Raw genomic sequence first — 17,663 nt, 5'->3', positions numbered from 1 at the left:
ATAAGACACGACGGATCAAAGACTCTGATGTACATCACTGGAACGGGCTAGCCTGATGGGGATCCTCTTTATAAGACATGCAGATCACAGACTCTGATGCGCATCACTGGAACGGGGTAGCCTGATGGGAATCATCTTTATAAGACACGGCGGATCACAGACTTTGATGCGCATCACTGGAACGGGCTAGCCTGATGGGAATCCTCTTTATAAGATACTGCAGATCACAGACTCTGATGCGCATCACTGGAACGGGCTAGCCTGATGGGAATCCTCTTTATAAGACACAGCGGATCACAGACTCTGATGCGCATCACTGGAACGGGCTAGCCTGATGGGAATCATCTTCATAAGACACAGCGGATCACAGACTCTGATGCGCATAACTGGAACAGGCTAGCCTGATGGGAATCCTCTTTATAAGACTCAGCGGATCACAGACTCTGATGCGCATCACTGGAACGGGCTAGCCTGATGGGAATCATCTTTATAAGACACAGTGGATCACAGACTCTGATGCACATCACTGAACGTGCTAGCCTGATGGGAATCATCTTTATAAGACACAGCGGATCACAGACTCTGATGCGCATCACTGGAACGGGCTAGCCTGATGGGAATCATCTTCATAAGACACAGCGGATCAGAGACTCTGATGCGCATCACTGGAACGGGCTAGCCTGATGGGAATCCGCTTTATAAGACAATGCGGATCACAGACTCTGATGCGCATCACTGGAACGGGCTAGCCTGATGGAATCCTCTTTATAAGACACAGTGGATCACAGACTCTGATGCGCATCACTGAACGTGCTAGCCTGATGGGAATCATCTTTATAAGACAGAGCGGATCACAGACTCTGATGCGCATCACTGGAACGGGGTAGACTGATGGGAATCCTCTTTATAAGACACAGCGGATCACAGACTCTGATGCGCATCACTGGAACGGGCTAGCCTGATGGGAATCCTCTTTATAAGACACAGCGGATCACAGACTCTGATGCGCATCACTGGAACAGGCTAGCCTGATGGGAATCCTCTTTATAAGACACGACGGATCAAAGACTCTGATGTACATCACTGGAACCGGTTAGCCTGATGGGAATCCTCTTTATAAGACACGACGGATCACAGACTCTGATGTACATCACTGGAACGGGTTAGCCTGATGGGGATCCTCTTTATAAGACATGCAGATCACAGACTCTGATGCGCATCACTGGAACGGGGTAGCCTGATGGGAATGATCTTTATAAGACACGGCGGATCACAGACTCTGATGCGCATCACTGGAACGGGCTAGCCTGATGGGAATCCTCTTTATAAGACACGACGGATCACAGACTCTGATGTACATCACTGGACCGGGTTAGCCTGATGGGGATCCTCTTTATAAGACATGAAGATCGGGGGCGTGGCCTGGAGCGCGGACTATGCAGTCGCCTCCTTGATGGCCTCCGTGGGAAGCCCGCTGCATCCCAGCTTATGAAGGTTCCCAGGCAGCGTTTTGGATCCCAACTCGATGAGGGGACGTGGGAGGGTCCGGAGCCCCGCCGCTGAGCTGCCGGAGTCCAGATTTACCGAGACAACGAAGATCGGACCGCCTGCATTTCGCGGCCCCTCCGCCGCGTAATCCAAGATGGCGGACGGGACCCAGCGACGACGGCCGAGACGCGGCCTCATCATCGGAGCTCTTCAGATGGACCCCTGAGCGCACCGGCGACCCGGCTGACTTCCCAGGCGGCGGGAGACGAGGTAGGAGCCTCGGGCCCCGGGCCCCCCCCCCCCCCTTTTGCATCCGCCTCTGTCCCGGGAGAGGAAGACCTGCAGCCACCTCAAACACACCGGGGGCGCACCTCACCGCGCAGCGGCGGTCCCCCGGCTCTCGCCCTCCGCTACGCCCCGCCGTCACTCTGGAGGAGGGGGCTGGGACCGAAGAGTTCGGAGGCGAGCAACCCTGCACTGCCAGCACGACCACCAGGAATCCGGCGGGCGCCCGTGGCGATCTGGACCCGCGCCCTCCTTCATGAGAGCTAGGCCTGAACTAGCGGGCCCCGGCACCTGATCTGCTCCCGCTCATCCCTTTGTTTGCTTCCTGGGGCGCCCCGGCCCACACCCACCATTCCAGTGAGACCGGGACGACATCTTAATGCACCAGAAGCCCCTACGTGCAACCAGGACATCGGAACACCCATTCTGGCCCCTAGAGGGACTCAGGCTACCCTTAAGCCATCGCCACTACTGCGGACAGACTACCTGTGGTCCCTGACCCACGCTTGCTGGACCACGCCATGTCTAGGCAACCGAAATCCGCCAAGTCCTCGGACATAGCGACAATGCTAATGTCATCCGACAGAGCAAAGAAACTGGACACCCCTCCCCCCGCCTCACAAGAATCTCAGGACAACAGGGGACCGTTAGCAACTAAAGAGGACATTCGAGATTTCATGGCTGACATTAAAACCGAATTCCGATCATGTATGTCGGAACTTACGGCCAAGTTGGAGACCACCGACAAAAGGGTCTCGGAGATAGAACAAAGAGTGGGGGAGATTGAGGACCGAGCCCAAGACCACGCCTCTTCCCTGTCGGAGATTCAGCGCTCCGTCGGGCTTTTGCAAGACAAATGCGAAATCCTGGAGTATAAGCAGGAAAACTTGGAGAACAGAGCCCGGCGCAATAACCTTCGCATTCGAGGGGTCCCTATGTCGGTTCCAGACCAAGAGCTTGCCGGATACGTGGGCCTCTTCTTTCAGTCTCTCCTCCCAGATATGGCGGACTCACTGTTGCTACTGGATCGCACTCACAGACTAAACCCTCGCCGTGGAGTTGAGTCAGACGGACCTCCTGATGTGATCACCAGGGTGCACTTCTATACAACTAAGGAAGCCATATCAGCAATAAGTCGCTCTGAGAATGAAATCACCTTCCAAGGGACTCCCCTTCAAATTTACCAAGACCTATCTCCGCTGACCCTTCAAAAAAGGCGAGCCCTTCGCCCACTAACCACCTTCCTTCAAGCCCAAAAGGTTCGCTATAAATGGCTCTTTCCTACAGCCTTGCAATTCTCCTACAAGGGCACCATACGCAGGATCAGTCACCTAGATGACGCTGGAAGTATACTGCAGCCGGCCCCCACTGACTCCTCGCCCGCACAGGCCACTGAAGCGGCAATTGACTCGGACCTCATAGCCTCCCCTAGGTCCAAACAAAATACATGGTCGAGGGTTCCGAGATTTAGGAGGAAAAGATAACCTGGAACGACCCCGCAAGGGACCCCTCCGACCCCTGTGACCCAGCTCAGCGATCCTGGCGCAGCGGAACCAATCGCTTCTCTTGAAAACACGGATGGATCTCATCCCCGATGCAGCGGGCCTCTTCCCCACGGCCCATGCCCAGCTTCAAGGTACATTCCACCTATGAGTCCTTGGAGCAAACCACTTACGTTTCCAGCCATGTTGGCTATTCCTTGGTTTACGGCCCCGTTGGCCAGGGGAGGGCCCAACCCCATAATGGGTCCCCTACCCCCAGTTAAAACTTGGACCTCCCGTTGGTGGTCTGAGCAAAAATTTCAGAAGCAGGTTAACAGATGGTCACATCTCCCACGACATAATGGCTGATCCTCCAGTGGCTCCCCCCCTCCCACAAGCTTCATCAGCGACCCCAGGTCCCGCTCCGGAACAGCAATCCTGGAAGTTCGTCTCTCTAAACGTCAGGGGCCTGAACTCACCGGCCAAACGCAAATCAATTCTACAAAAACTCCAGAATGAGGCCGCCGCCGTGGCCATGCTACAGGAAACTCACCTGCTACCGGCAGACTTCAGCCGCCTACACTCTCGTGACTTTCCAAAGCAACTCTTCGCATCCGGCAACTCCAAGCGAGGTGGCACTGCAATCCTGTTCCGGAGAGGGCTGAATCCCCAGATTCTAGACACCATAAGCTGCCCAGAGGGACGCTACATAGCGGTGAAATGCCTGCTGGCAGGACAGCTGTTCTCCCTGGTCTCCGTATACGCGCCGAACCTAGGCCAAGCACCCTTCTATGATTCGCTCACCACAACTCTCTCTCCCTTTCTGGAGGGCCAGATAGTGATCGGTGGGGACTTTAATGGGGTCCCGGACCCCGTAAAGGACAAATCGCACCCACCCTCCCCCGGAGACTTCGCCACGGCCTTAGCCCTTCTGCGCTTGTTCAGGACTTTGGGGGTGGTGGACTCATGGAGAGTGCTCCACCCATCTGAAAAAGACTTCTCCTTCTATTCTTATGTTCACCGGACATTCTCCAGGATAGATCTCTTGCTAATTTCCCCGCAAATCTTCGCCTTTACTGAAGAGGTGACCATAGGCTCCAGAATCCTATCCGATCACGCACCGGTCACCTTGGAACTCCGAGTTCAGGGTCCCCCTGATCCCCAGAGACGTAGATGGACACTATACGACCCCATCCTTAATGAGATGCCACTCAGAGACGCTATCGCAACCACAATCGTTAATTTCTTCAAGGAAAACCCCAGCGGAGATACCTCCTTAGCTAACACCTGGGATGCAATGAAGGCAGTGCTGCGGGGAGAACTGATTGCCAAAGGGGCAGCCTATCATAGACATAAACAACGAACTCGTCAGGCCCTGGAAGAAGAACTGGAGAGGGCAGAAAAAACCCACAAGGAAAAAGGCTGGACCCCTAAAACGCAGCGAGCTCTCCGGACAGCAAAACAGAAAATTGAAGCCCACTATGCGGAACACACCGCCCATCAAATGACGAAAGCCAAACAGTTCTATTATGCCAAAAATAATAAAGCAAACAAACTACTGGTGGCTAAACTCGCTAAGATAAGAAGAAATAACACAATCGTGGGCCTACGGGACCTGCAGGGCAAGACGCAATACTTAGATCACGACAAGCTTCGAATTGCATCGGCCCACCTGACCCAGGTAATGGCCGCCCCGCCTCGGAAGGCCGAAGAACAGAGGGAATACCTGCAAAGCGCGGCGCTCCCCCGACTGGAGGACGCAGCCCGGGACTCGCTGGAAGCCCCGATCACCGGCGAAGAAGTCGATGAGGCGATAAAATCCCTCAAGTCTCGAGCCCCCGGCCCGGATGGCTACACGACAAGATTTTATAAAATTTTCAAACCACAACTCCTCCCACCCCTGGTACAGCTCTTTAATTCATTTAGAACCACGGGCACTATAACCCCGTCAATGCAAGAATCAATCACCGTCCTGCTGCCTAAACCTGGCGGCGACCCAAAGAATCCTGCGTCCTACAGACCGATTGCTCTGCTCAATATAGACGCCAACATATACTCCAAAATCCTAGCAACCCGCCTGTCCCGGATCCTACCAGAGATAATCGACGCCGACCAGAGTGGCTTCATCACACACCGTTCTACAGCTGATAATATTCGCAGAGCTTTAAACCTGGTGGAGCTGGCCTCCCGAGACTCCCGGGAACTGGTACTCCTGGCCCTGGACGCAGTTAAGGCCTTTGACAAAGTGGACTGGAACTTCATGAGGCTTACTCTCGAGGCCTTTGGCTTTGGCCCAGAGTTCTGCGCCATGACTCTGGCTAACTATTCTGCGCCCAAAACCTTTCTCAGAGTCAATGGCATCCTTTCTTCCCCTATTGGCCTGACCTGTGGAACCAGACAGGGCTGCCCGTTGTCGCCACTGCTTTTTGCACTAATCATGGAACCATTCGCCCAACGGATCAGGCGAAACCCGGAAATCAAGGGCTTCCAATCGAACACATCACACCATAAACTGGCCCTATATGCAGACGACGTCTTACTAACCATCACAGAACCTCGCACTTCCTTCCCTCAGGTCCTAGCTGAGATAGAGAGCTATGGAAAGGTCACCGGCTTTGCCATCAACTTTCAGAAATCAGCTGCCATGGGGGTGGCCCTTTCCCGGGAGATGCGGGAGGCCCTGGTCCCACTATGCCCGATACAATGGTCAACTAAGAGCATCAGCTATCTAGGGGTCCAGATCCCAGCTGACCCGGGGGAAGTCTACCGGGCAAACTTTCCCCCACTGTTCACGGAACTCGTGGCGGACTTAAAACGGTGGACGGCGCAAGAAATCTCACTGATGGGTCGTATCACGGCCTGTAAAATGAACTTGCTGCCGAGGTTTCTATATGCTTGCTCTTCGCTCCCAGTACCAATCCCGGCACCGGCCCTTCAGAATCTGCAGAAGGAAATGTCACGGTTCATTTGGAAAGGGAGAAAGCCCAGAATCCCTAGGACCACGATGCTGGGCAATACTAAACTAGGTGGCCTCGGAGTCCCAGACCTACAAAAATATCAGTTGGCGGCCCAACTAGCCTGTATTCGAACATGGCAGATACTTACCAACCGCCCGAGATGGGTGGATCTTGAACAGGCGCAACTGCCGCTCCCGCTATGTTTTCTCCCACATATCAATCCCTCCGAGCGCCGCCAGTGGCAGAACCTCCTGAGGTCCACCAAACACACGGTGGCTACCTGGGACAAAGCGCTGAAACAAAAGAAAACCCCAGTGGGACTTAGCCCCTCCTCACCGGTGTTCCTGAACCCGGCCTTTGCGCCTGGCTGGGCCACCCGAAACTTCAGATCCTGGATAGCGGGAGGCCTGGTGACCCTGGGCCAACTTTTCGAAAGAGGACAGCCCTGCACCTTTAGGCGATGTAAGGAACTCTTCCAACTTCGTGAGCAGGACAGATTTACATACATTCAGCTGCGCCACTGGTGCTCCCACCCACAGACCCGCCAAGCTGCCACCCGCCCCCCCACAGCCATGGAACTGACTCTAATTGACCTCCCAACTAGGGGGAGCATCTCCACCCTATACAAACGCCTCCAAACTGACTTCCTAGTCTCTAAAACCCGGTATATGGCCCAATGGGAAGCAGACCTGGGCCGCCCAGTCGAAGACCAGCTGTGGGTTGACATCTGGTCGCGGGCTCATACTTCTTCATCTTGCATTACGAACAGGGAAGGCGCCTATAAAATCCTCCTCCGCTGGTATTATCCTCCCCTAAGGCTACACCATATGAACCCCACACTCAACCCGAATTGCTGGAGGCAATGTGGCCAAGTAGGGACTTTCCTTCATATGTGGTGGTCATGCCCGAAGGCCCAGGCTTTCTGGAAACAATGCCTAGCAACAATCACAGACATCACTCAGGTGCGACTTCCCCTGGAGCCCGAGCCCATCCTCCTGGGAGCCCCAGTCCCCGGAATCTACCCCAGATCTGGCCATATGGCCAAACTGCTATCCCAATGCCTATTGGCGGGCAGAAACGTAATAGCTCGCACTTGGAAAACAGTAGAAGGACCGCTAATGCCCTTCTGGTGGGTTAAAATCTGGGACATCTTAATCGCAGAGAAGGTGACGGCTGCCGGGGCAGGCCGCCTACATCGCTTCGAAAACATTTGGGGCCCACTCCTAGACTTTGATCGGAATTATCCAGCCCTGACATACAAGCCCCAAATAGCCAGGAGGACTCTACAGGAAGATAACTCCCAGGGGCAACGGGAAGAAGAGGAATGTTAAGACACGAGGGTGGGAGGGGGTGAACAATCTACTGTATCTTCTTTATGCCATTTGTCGGAATTGATCGTTTTGTATTGCTTAAACCTGCCTGTTTAAAATAAATATTTTAAAAAAAAAAAGACATGAAGATCACAGACTCTGATGCGCATCACTGGAACGGGCTAGCCTGATGGGAATCCTCTTTATAAGACACGGCGGATCACAGACTTTGATGCGCATCACTGGAACAGGCTAGCCTGATGGGAATCCTCTTTATAAGACACGGCGGATCACAGACTTTGATGCGCATCACTGGAACGGGCTAGCCTGATGGGAATCCTCTTTATAAGATACTGCGGATCACAGACTCTGATGCGCATCACTGGAACGGGCTAGCCTGATGGGAATCATCTTTATGAGACACGGCGGATCACAGACTCTGATGCGCATCACTGGAACGGGCTAGCCTGATGGGAATCATCTTTATAAGACACGGCGGATCACAGACTTTGATGCGCATCACTGGAACGGGCTAGCCTGATGGGAATCCTCTTTATAAGATACTGCGGATCACAGGCTCTGATGCGCATCACTGGAACGGGCTAGCCTGATTGGAATCCTCTTTATAAGACACAGCGGATCACAGACTCTGATGCGCATCACTGGAACGGGCTAGCCTGATGGGAATCATCTTCATAAGACACAGCGGATCAAAGACTCTGATGCGCATCACTGGAACAGGCTAGCCTGATGGGAATCCTCTTTATAAGACACAGCGGATCACAGACTCTGATGCGCATCACTGGAACGGGCTAGCCTAATGGGAATCCTCTTTATAAGACACGGCGGATCACAGACTTTGATGCGCATCACTGGAACGGGCTAGCCTGATGGAATCCTCTTTATAAGACACAGTGGATCACAGACTCTGATGCGCATCACTGAACGGGCTAGCCTGATGGGAATCCTCTTTATAAGACACAGCGGATCACAGAATCTGATGCGCATCACTGGAACGGGCTAGCCTGATGGGAATCATCTTTATAAGACACAACGGATCACAGACTCTGATGCACATCACTGGAACGGGGTAGACTGATGGGAATCCTCTTTATAAGACACAGCGGATCACAAACTCTGATGCGCATCACTGGAACGGGCTAGCCTGATGGGAATCCTCTTTATAAGACACAGCGGATCACAGACTCTGATGCGCATCACTGGAACAGGCTAGCCTGATGGGAATCCTCTTTATAAGACACGACGGATCAAAGACTCTGATGTACATCACTGGAACGGGTTAGCCTGATGGGAATCCTCTTTATAAGACACAGCGGATCACAGACTCTGATGCGCATCACTGGAACGGGCTAACCTGATGGGAATCCTCTTTATAAGACACAGCGGATCACAGACTCTGATGCGCATCACTGGAACGGGGTAGCCTGATGGGAATCATCTTTATAAGACACGGCGGATCACAGACTCTGATGCGCATCACTGGAACGGGCTAGCCTGATGGGAATCATCTTTATAAGACACGGCGGATCACAGGCTTTGATGCGCATCACTGGAACGGGCTAGCCTGATGGGAATCCTCTTTATAAGATACTGCGGATCACAGGCTCTGATGCGCATCACTGGAACGGGCTAGCCTGATTGGAATCCTCTTTATAAGACACAGCGGATCACAGACTCTGATGCGCATCACTGGAACGGGCTAGCCTGATGGGAATCATCTTCATAAGACACAGCGGATCACAGACTCTGATGCGCATCACTGGAACAGGCTAGCCTGATGGGAATCCTCTTTATAAGACACAGCGGATCACAGACTCTGATGCGCATCACTGGAACAGGCTAGCCTAATGGGAATCATCTTTATAAGACACAGCGGATCAGAGACTCTGATGCGCATCACTGGAACGGGCTAGCCTGATGGGAATCCGCTTTATAAGACCATGCGGATCACAGACTCTGATGCGCATCACTGGAACGGGCTAGCCTGATGGAATCCTCTTTATAAGACACAGCGGATCACAGACTCTGATGCGCATCACTGAACGGGCTAGCCTGATGGGAATCCTCTTTATAAGACACAGCGGATCACAGAATCTGATGCGCATCACTGGAACGGGCTAGCCTGATGGGAATCATCTTTATAAGACACAACGGATCACAGACTCTGATGCACATCACTGGAACGGGGTAGACTGATGGGAATCCTCTTTATAAGACACAGCGGATCACAGACTCTGATGCGCATCACTGGAACGGGCTAGCCTGATGGGAATCCTCTTTATAAGACACAGCGGATCACAGACTCTGATGCGCATCACTGGAACAGGCTAGCCTGATGGGAATCCTCTTTATAAGACACGACGGATCAAAGACTCTGATGTACATCACTGGAACGGGTTAGCCTGATGGGAATCCTCTTTATAAGACACAGCGGATCACAGACTCTGATGCGCATCACTGGAACGGGCTAACCTGATGGGAATCCTCTTTATAAGACACAGCGGATCACAGACTCTGATGCGCATCACTGGAACGGGGTAGCCTGATGGGAATCATCTTTATAAGACACGGCGGATCACAGACTCTGATGCGCATCACTGGAACAGGCTAGCCTGATGGGAATCCTCTTTATAAGACACGGCGGATCACAGACTCTGATGCGCATCACTGGAACAGGCTAGCCTGATGGGAATCCTCTTTATAAGACACAGCGGATCACAGACTCTGATGCGCATCACTGGAACGGGCTAGCCTGATGGGAATCCTCTTTATAAGACACAGCGGATCACAGACTCTGATGCACATCACTGGAACGGGGTAGCCTGATGGGAATCATCTTTATAAGACACAGCGGATCACAGACTCTGATGCACATCAATGGAATGGGCTAGCCTGATGGGAATCCTCTCTATAAGACATGGCGGATCACAGACTCTGATGCACATCACTGGAACGGGCTAGCCTGATGGGAATCCTCTTTATAAGACTTGGCGGATCTCAGGCTCTGATGCACATCACTGGAACAGGCTAGCCTGATGGGAATCCTCTTTATAAGACACAGCGGATCACAGACTCTGATGCGCATTACTGAAACGGGCTAGCCTGATGGGAATCCTCTTTATAAGACACGGCGGATCACAGGCTCTGATTCGCATCACTGGAATGGGTTAGCCTGATGGGAATCCTCTTTATAAGACATGGCGGATCACAGACTCTGATGCGCATCACTGGAACGGGCTAGCCTGATGGGAATAATCTTTATAAGACACAGCGGATCACAGACTCTGATGCGCATCAATGGAATGGGCTAGCCTGATGGGAATCCTCTTTATAAGACATGGCGGATCACAGACTCTGATGCGCATCACTGGAACGGACTAGCCTGATGGGAATCATCTTTATAAGACACAGCGGATCACAGACTCTGATGCGCATCACTGGAACGGGCTAGCCTGATGGGAATCCTCTTCATAAGACACAGCGGATCACAGACTCTGATGCGCATCACTGAAACGGGCTAGCCTGATGGGAATCCTCTTTATAAGACACAGCGGATCACAGACTGTGATGCACATCACTGGAACGGGCTAGCCTGATGGGAATCCTCTCTATAAGACACGGCGGATCACAGACTCTGATGCGCATCACTGGAACGGGGTAGCCTGATGGGAATCCTCTTTATAAGACACAGCGGATCACAGACTCTGATGCGCATCTCTGGAACGGGGTAGCCTGATGGGAATCCTCTTTATAAGACTTGGCGGATCACAGACTCTGATGCGCATCACTGGAACGGGGTAGCCTGATGGGAATCCTCTTTATAAGACACAGCGGATCACAGACTCTGATGCGCATCACTGGAACGGGCTAGCCTGATGGGGATCCTCTTTATAAGACATGGCGGATCACAGACTCTAATGTACATCACTGGAACGGACTAGCCTGATGGGGATCCTGTTTATAAGACATGGCGGATCACAGACTCTGAGGCACATCACTGGAATATGCTAACCTGATGGGATCCTCTTTATAAGACACAGTGGATCACAGACTCTGATGCGCATCACTGGAACGGGCTAGCCTGATGGGGATCCTCTTTATAAGACATGGCGGATCACAGACTCTAATGTACATCACTGGAACGGACTAGCCTGATGGGGATCCTCTTTATAAGACACGGCGGATCACAGACTCTGATGCACATCAATGGAATGGGCTAACCTGATGGGAATCCTCTTTATAAGATGTGGCGGATCAAAGACTCTGATGCACATCACTGGAACGGGCTAGCCTGATGGGAATCCTCTCTATAAGACACGGCGGATCACAGACTCTGATGCACATCACTGGAACAGACTAGCCTGATGGGAATCCTCTTTATAAGACACGACGGATCAAAGACTCTGATGTACATCACTGGAACGGGTTAGCCTGATGGGAATCCTCTTTATAAGACACGACGGATCACAGACTCTGATGTACATCACTGGAACGGGTTAGCCTGATGGGAATCCTCTTTAAAAGACACGACGGATCACAGACTCTGATGTACATCACTGGAACGGGTTAGCGTGATGGGGATCCTCTTTATAAGACATGCAGATCAGAGACTCTGATGTACATCACTGGAACGGGTTAGCCTGATGGGAATCCTCTTTATAAGACATGGCGGATCACAGACTCTGATGCATATCACTGGAACGGGCTAGCCTGATGGGAATCCTCTTTATAAGACACAGCGGATCACAGACTCTGATGCTCATCACTGGAACGGGCTAACCTGATGGGAATCCTCTTTATAAGACACGGCGGATCACAGACTCTGATGCGCATCACTGGAAGGGGTAGCCTGATGGGAATCATCTTTATAAGACATGGCGGATCACAGACTCTGATGCATATCACTGGAACGGGCTAGCCTGATGGGAGCCCTCTTTATAAGGCACAGTGGATCACAGACTCTGATGCACATCATTGGAACGGGCTAGCCTGATGGGGATCCTCTTTATAAGACACAGCGGATCACAGGCTCTGATTTGCATCACTAGAACGGGCTAGCCTGATGGGAATCCTCTTTATAAGACACAGCGGATCACAGACTCTGATGCGCATCACTGGAACGGGCTAACCTGATGGGAATCCTCTTTATAAGACACAGCGGATCACAGACTCTGATGCGCATCACTGGAACGGGCTAGCCTGATGTGAATCCTGTTTATAAGACACAGTGGATCACAGACTCTGATGCGCATCTCTGGAACGGGGTAGCCTGATGGGAATCCTTTTTATAAGACTTGGCGGATCACAGACTCTGATGTACATCACTGGAACGGACTAGCCTGATGGGGATCCTCTTTATAAGACATGGCGGATCACAGACTCTGAGGCACATCAATGGAATGGGCTAGCCTGATGAGAATCCTCTTTATAAGATGTGGCGGATCAAAGACTCTGATGCACATCACTGGAACGGGCTAGCCTGATGGGAATCCTCTCTATAAGACACGGCGGATCACAGACTCTGATGCACATCACTGGAATGGGCTAGCCTGATGGGATCCTCTCTATAAGACACGGCAGATCACAGACTCTGATGCACATCACTGGAACGGGCTAGCCTGATGGGAATCCTCTTTATAAGACTTGGCAGATCTCAGACTCTGAAGCACATCACTGGAACGGGCTAGCCTGATGATAATCCTCTCTATAAGACATGGCGGATCACAGACTCTGATGCACATCACTGGAACGGGCTAGCCTGATGGGAATAATCTTTATAAGACACAGCGGATCACAGACTCTGATGCACATCAATGGAATGGGCTAGCCTGATGGGAATCCTCTCTATAAGACATGGCGGATCACAGACTCTGATGCGCATCACTGGAACGGGGTAGCCTGATGAGAATCATCTTTATAAGTCACGGCGGATCACAGGCTCTGATTCGCATCACTGGAATGGGTTAGCCTGATGGGAATCCTCTTTATAAGACATGGCGGATCACAGACTCTGATGCACATCACTGGAACGGGCTAGCCTGATGGGAATCCTCTTTATAAGACTTGGCGGATCTCAGACTCTGATGCACATCACTGGAACGGGCTAGCCTGATGGGAATCCTCTCTATAAGACATGGCGGATCACAGACTCTGATGCACATCACTGGAACGGGCTAGCCTGATGGGGATCATCTTTATAAGACACGGCGGATCACAGATTCTGATGCATATCACTGGAACGGGCTAGCCTTATGGGAATCCTCTTTATAAGACACAGCGGATCACAGACTCTGATGAGCATCACTGGAACGGGCTAGCCTGATGGGAATCCTCTTTATAAGACACGGCGGATCACAGACTCTGATGTGCATCACTGGAACGGGCTAGACTGATGGGAATCATCTTTATAAGACACAGCGGATCACAGACTCTGATGGGAATCCTCTTTATAAGACACAGCGGATCACAGACTCTGATGCACATCACTGGAACGGGGTAGCCTGATGGGAATCATCTTTATAAGACACAGCGGATCACAGACTCTGATGCGCATCACTGGAACGGGCTAGCCTGATGGGAATCCTCTTTATAAGACACAGCGGATCACAGACTCTGATGCACATCACTGGAACGGGCTAGCCTGATGGGAATCCTCTTTATAAGACACAGCGGATCACAGACTCTGATGCGCATTACTGGAACGGGCTAGCCTGATGGGAATCCTCTTTATAAGACACAGCGGATCACAGACTCTGATGCACATCACTGGAACGGGCTAGACAGATGGGAATCCTCTCTATAAGACATGGCGGATCACAGACTCTGATGCACATCACTGGAACGGGCTAGCCTGATGGGAATCACCTTTAAAAGACACAGCGGATCGCAGACTCTGATGCGCATCACTGGAACGGGCTAACCTGATGGGAATCCTCTTTATAAGACACAGTGGATCACAGACTCTGATGCGCATCACTGGAACGAGGTAGCCTGATGGGAATCATCTTTATAAGACACGGCGGATCACAGACTCTGATGCGCATCACTGGAACGGGCTAGCCTGATGGGAATCCTCTTTATAAGACACTGCGGATCACAGACTCTGATGCGCATCGCTGGAACGGGCTAGCCTGATGGAATCATCTTTATAAGACACAGTGGATCACAGACTCTGATGCACATCACTGAACGGGCTAGCCTGATGGGAATCCTCTTTATAAGACACAGCGGATCACAGACTCTGATGCGCATCACTGGAACGGGCTAGCCTGATGGGAATCATCTTTATAAGACACAGCGGATCACAGACTCTGATGCGCATCACTGGAACAGGCTAGCCTGATGGGAATCCTCTTTATAAGACACAGCGGATCACAGACTCTGATGCGCATCACTGGAACGGGCTAGCCTGATGGGAATCATCTTTATAAGACACAGCGGATCACAGACTCTGATGCGCATCACTGGAACGGGCTAGCCTGATGGGAATCCTCTTTATAAGACAATGCGGATCACAGACTCCGATGCGCATCACTGGAACGGGCTAGCCTGATGGAATCCTCTTTATAAGACACAGTGGATCACAGACTCTGATGCACATCACTGAACGGGCTAGCCTGATGGGAATCCTCTTTATAAGACACAGTGGATCACAGACTCTGATGCGCATCACTGGAACGGGCTAGCCTGATGGGAATCATCTTTATAAGACAGAGCGGATCACAGACTCTGATGCGCATCACTGGAACGGGTAGCCTGATGGGAATCCTCTTTATAAGACACAGCGGATCACAGACTCTGATGCGCATCACTGGAACGGGCTAGCCTGATTGGAATCCTCTTTATAAGACACAGCGGATCACAGACTCTGATGCGCATCACTGGAATGGGCTAGCCTGATGGGAATCCTCTTTATAAGACACGGCGGATCACAGACTCTGATGTACATCACTGGAACGGGTTTGCCTGATGGGAATCCTCTTTATAAGACACGACGGATCACAGACTCTGATGTACATCACTGGAACGGGTTAGCCTGATGGGGATCCTCTTTATAAGACATGCAGATCACAGACTCTGATGCGCATCACTGGAACGGGGTAGCCTGATGGGAATCCTCTTTATAAGACACAGCGGATCACAGACTCTGATGCGCATTACTGAAACGGGCTACCATGATGGGAATCCTCTTTATAAGACACGGCGGATCACAGGCTCTGATTCGCATCACTGGAATGGGTTAGCCTGATGGGAATCCTCTTTATAAGACATGGCGGATCACAGACTCTGATGCGCATCACTGGAACGGGCTAGCCTGATGGGAATAATCTTTATAAGACACAGCGGATCACAGACTCTGATGCGCATCAATGGAATGGGCTAGCCTGATGGGAATCCTCTTTATAAGACATGGCGGATCACAGACTCTGATGCGCATCACTGGAACGGACTAGCCTGATGGGAATCATCTTTATAAGACACAGCGGATCACAGACTCTGATGCGCATCACTGGAACGGGCTAGCCTGATGGGAATCCTCTTCATAAGACACAGCGGATCACAGACTCTGATGCGCATCACTGAAACGGGCTAGCCTGATGGGAATCCTCTTTATAAGACACAGCGGATCACAGACTGTGATGCACATCACTGGAACGGGCTAGCCTGATGGGAATCCTCTCTATAAGACACGGCGGATCACAGACTCTGATGCGCATCACTGGAACGGGGTAGCCTGATGGGAATCCTCTTTATAAGACACAGCGGATCACAGACTCTGATGCGCATCTCTGGAACGGGGTAGCCTGATGGGAATCCTCTTTATAAGACTTGGCGGATCACAGACTCTGATGCGCATCACTGGAACGGGGTAGCCTGATGGGAATCCTCTTTATAAGACACAGCGGATCACAGACTCTGATGCGCATCACTGGAACGGGCTAGCCTGATGGGGATCCTCTTTATAAGACATGGCGGATCACAGACTCTAATGTACATCACTGGAACGGACTAGCCTGATGGGGATCCTGTTTATAAGACATGGCGGATCACAGACTCTGAGGCACATCACTGGAATATGCTAACCTGATGGGATCCTCTTTATAAGACACAGTGGATCACAGACTCTGATGCGCATCACTGGAACGGGCTAGCCTGATGGGGATCCTCTTTATAAGACATGGCGGATCACAGACTCTAATGTACATCACTGGAACGGACTAGCCTGATGGGGATCCTCTTTATAAGACACGGCGGATCACAGACTCTGATGCACATCAATGGAATGGGCTAACCTGATGGGAATCCTCTTTATAAGATGTGGCGGATCAAAGACTCTGATGCACATCACTGGAACGGGCTAGCCTGATGGGAATCCTCTCTATAAGACACGGCGGATCACAGACTCTGATGCACATCACTGGAACAGACTAGCCTGATGGGAATCCTCTTTATAAGACACGACGGATCAAAGACTCTGATGTACATCACTGGAACGGGTTAGCCTGATGGGAATCCTCTTTATAAGACACGACGGATCACAGACTCTGATGTACATCACTGGAACGGGTTAGCCTGATGGGAATCCTCTTTAAAAGACACGACGGATCACAGACTCTGATGCATATCACTGGAACGGGCTAGCCTGATGGGAATCCTCTTTATAAGACACGGCGGATCACAGACTCTGATGCACATCACTGGAACAGACTAGCCTGATGGGAATCCTCTTTATAAGACACGACGGATCAAAGACTCTGATGTACATCACTGGAAGGGGTTAGCGTGATGGGGATCCTCTTTATAAGACATGCAGATCAGAGACTCTGATGTACATCACTGGAACGGGTTAGCCTGATGGGAATCCTCTTTATAAGACATGGCGGATCACAGACTCTGATGCATATCACTGGAACGGGCTAGCCTGATGGGAATCCTCTTTATAAGACACAGCGGATCACAGACTCTGATGCTCATCACTGGAACGGGCTAACCTGATGGGAATCCTCTTTATAAGACACGGCGGATCACAGACTCTGATGCGCATCACTGGAAGGGGTAGCCTGATGGGAATCATCTTTATAAGACATGGCGGATCACAGACTCTGATGCATATCACTGGA

Source organism: Ambystoma mexicanum, chromosome 2q (genome assembly GCF_040938575.1).
Source record: "Ambystoma mexicanum isolate Mex_15411 chromosome 2q, UKY_AmexF1_1, whole genome shotgun sequence".
NCBI lineage: Eukaryota > Metazoa > Chordata > Amphibia > Caudata > Ambystomatidae > Ambystoma > Ambystoma mexicanum.
Note: the sequence above shows the minus strand (reverse complement) of the source record.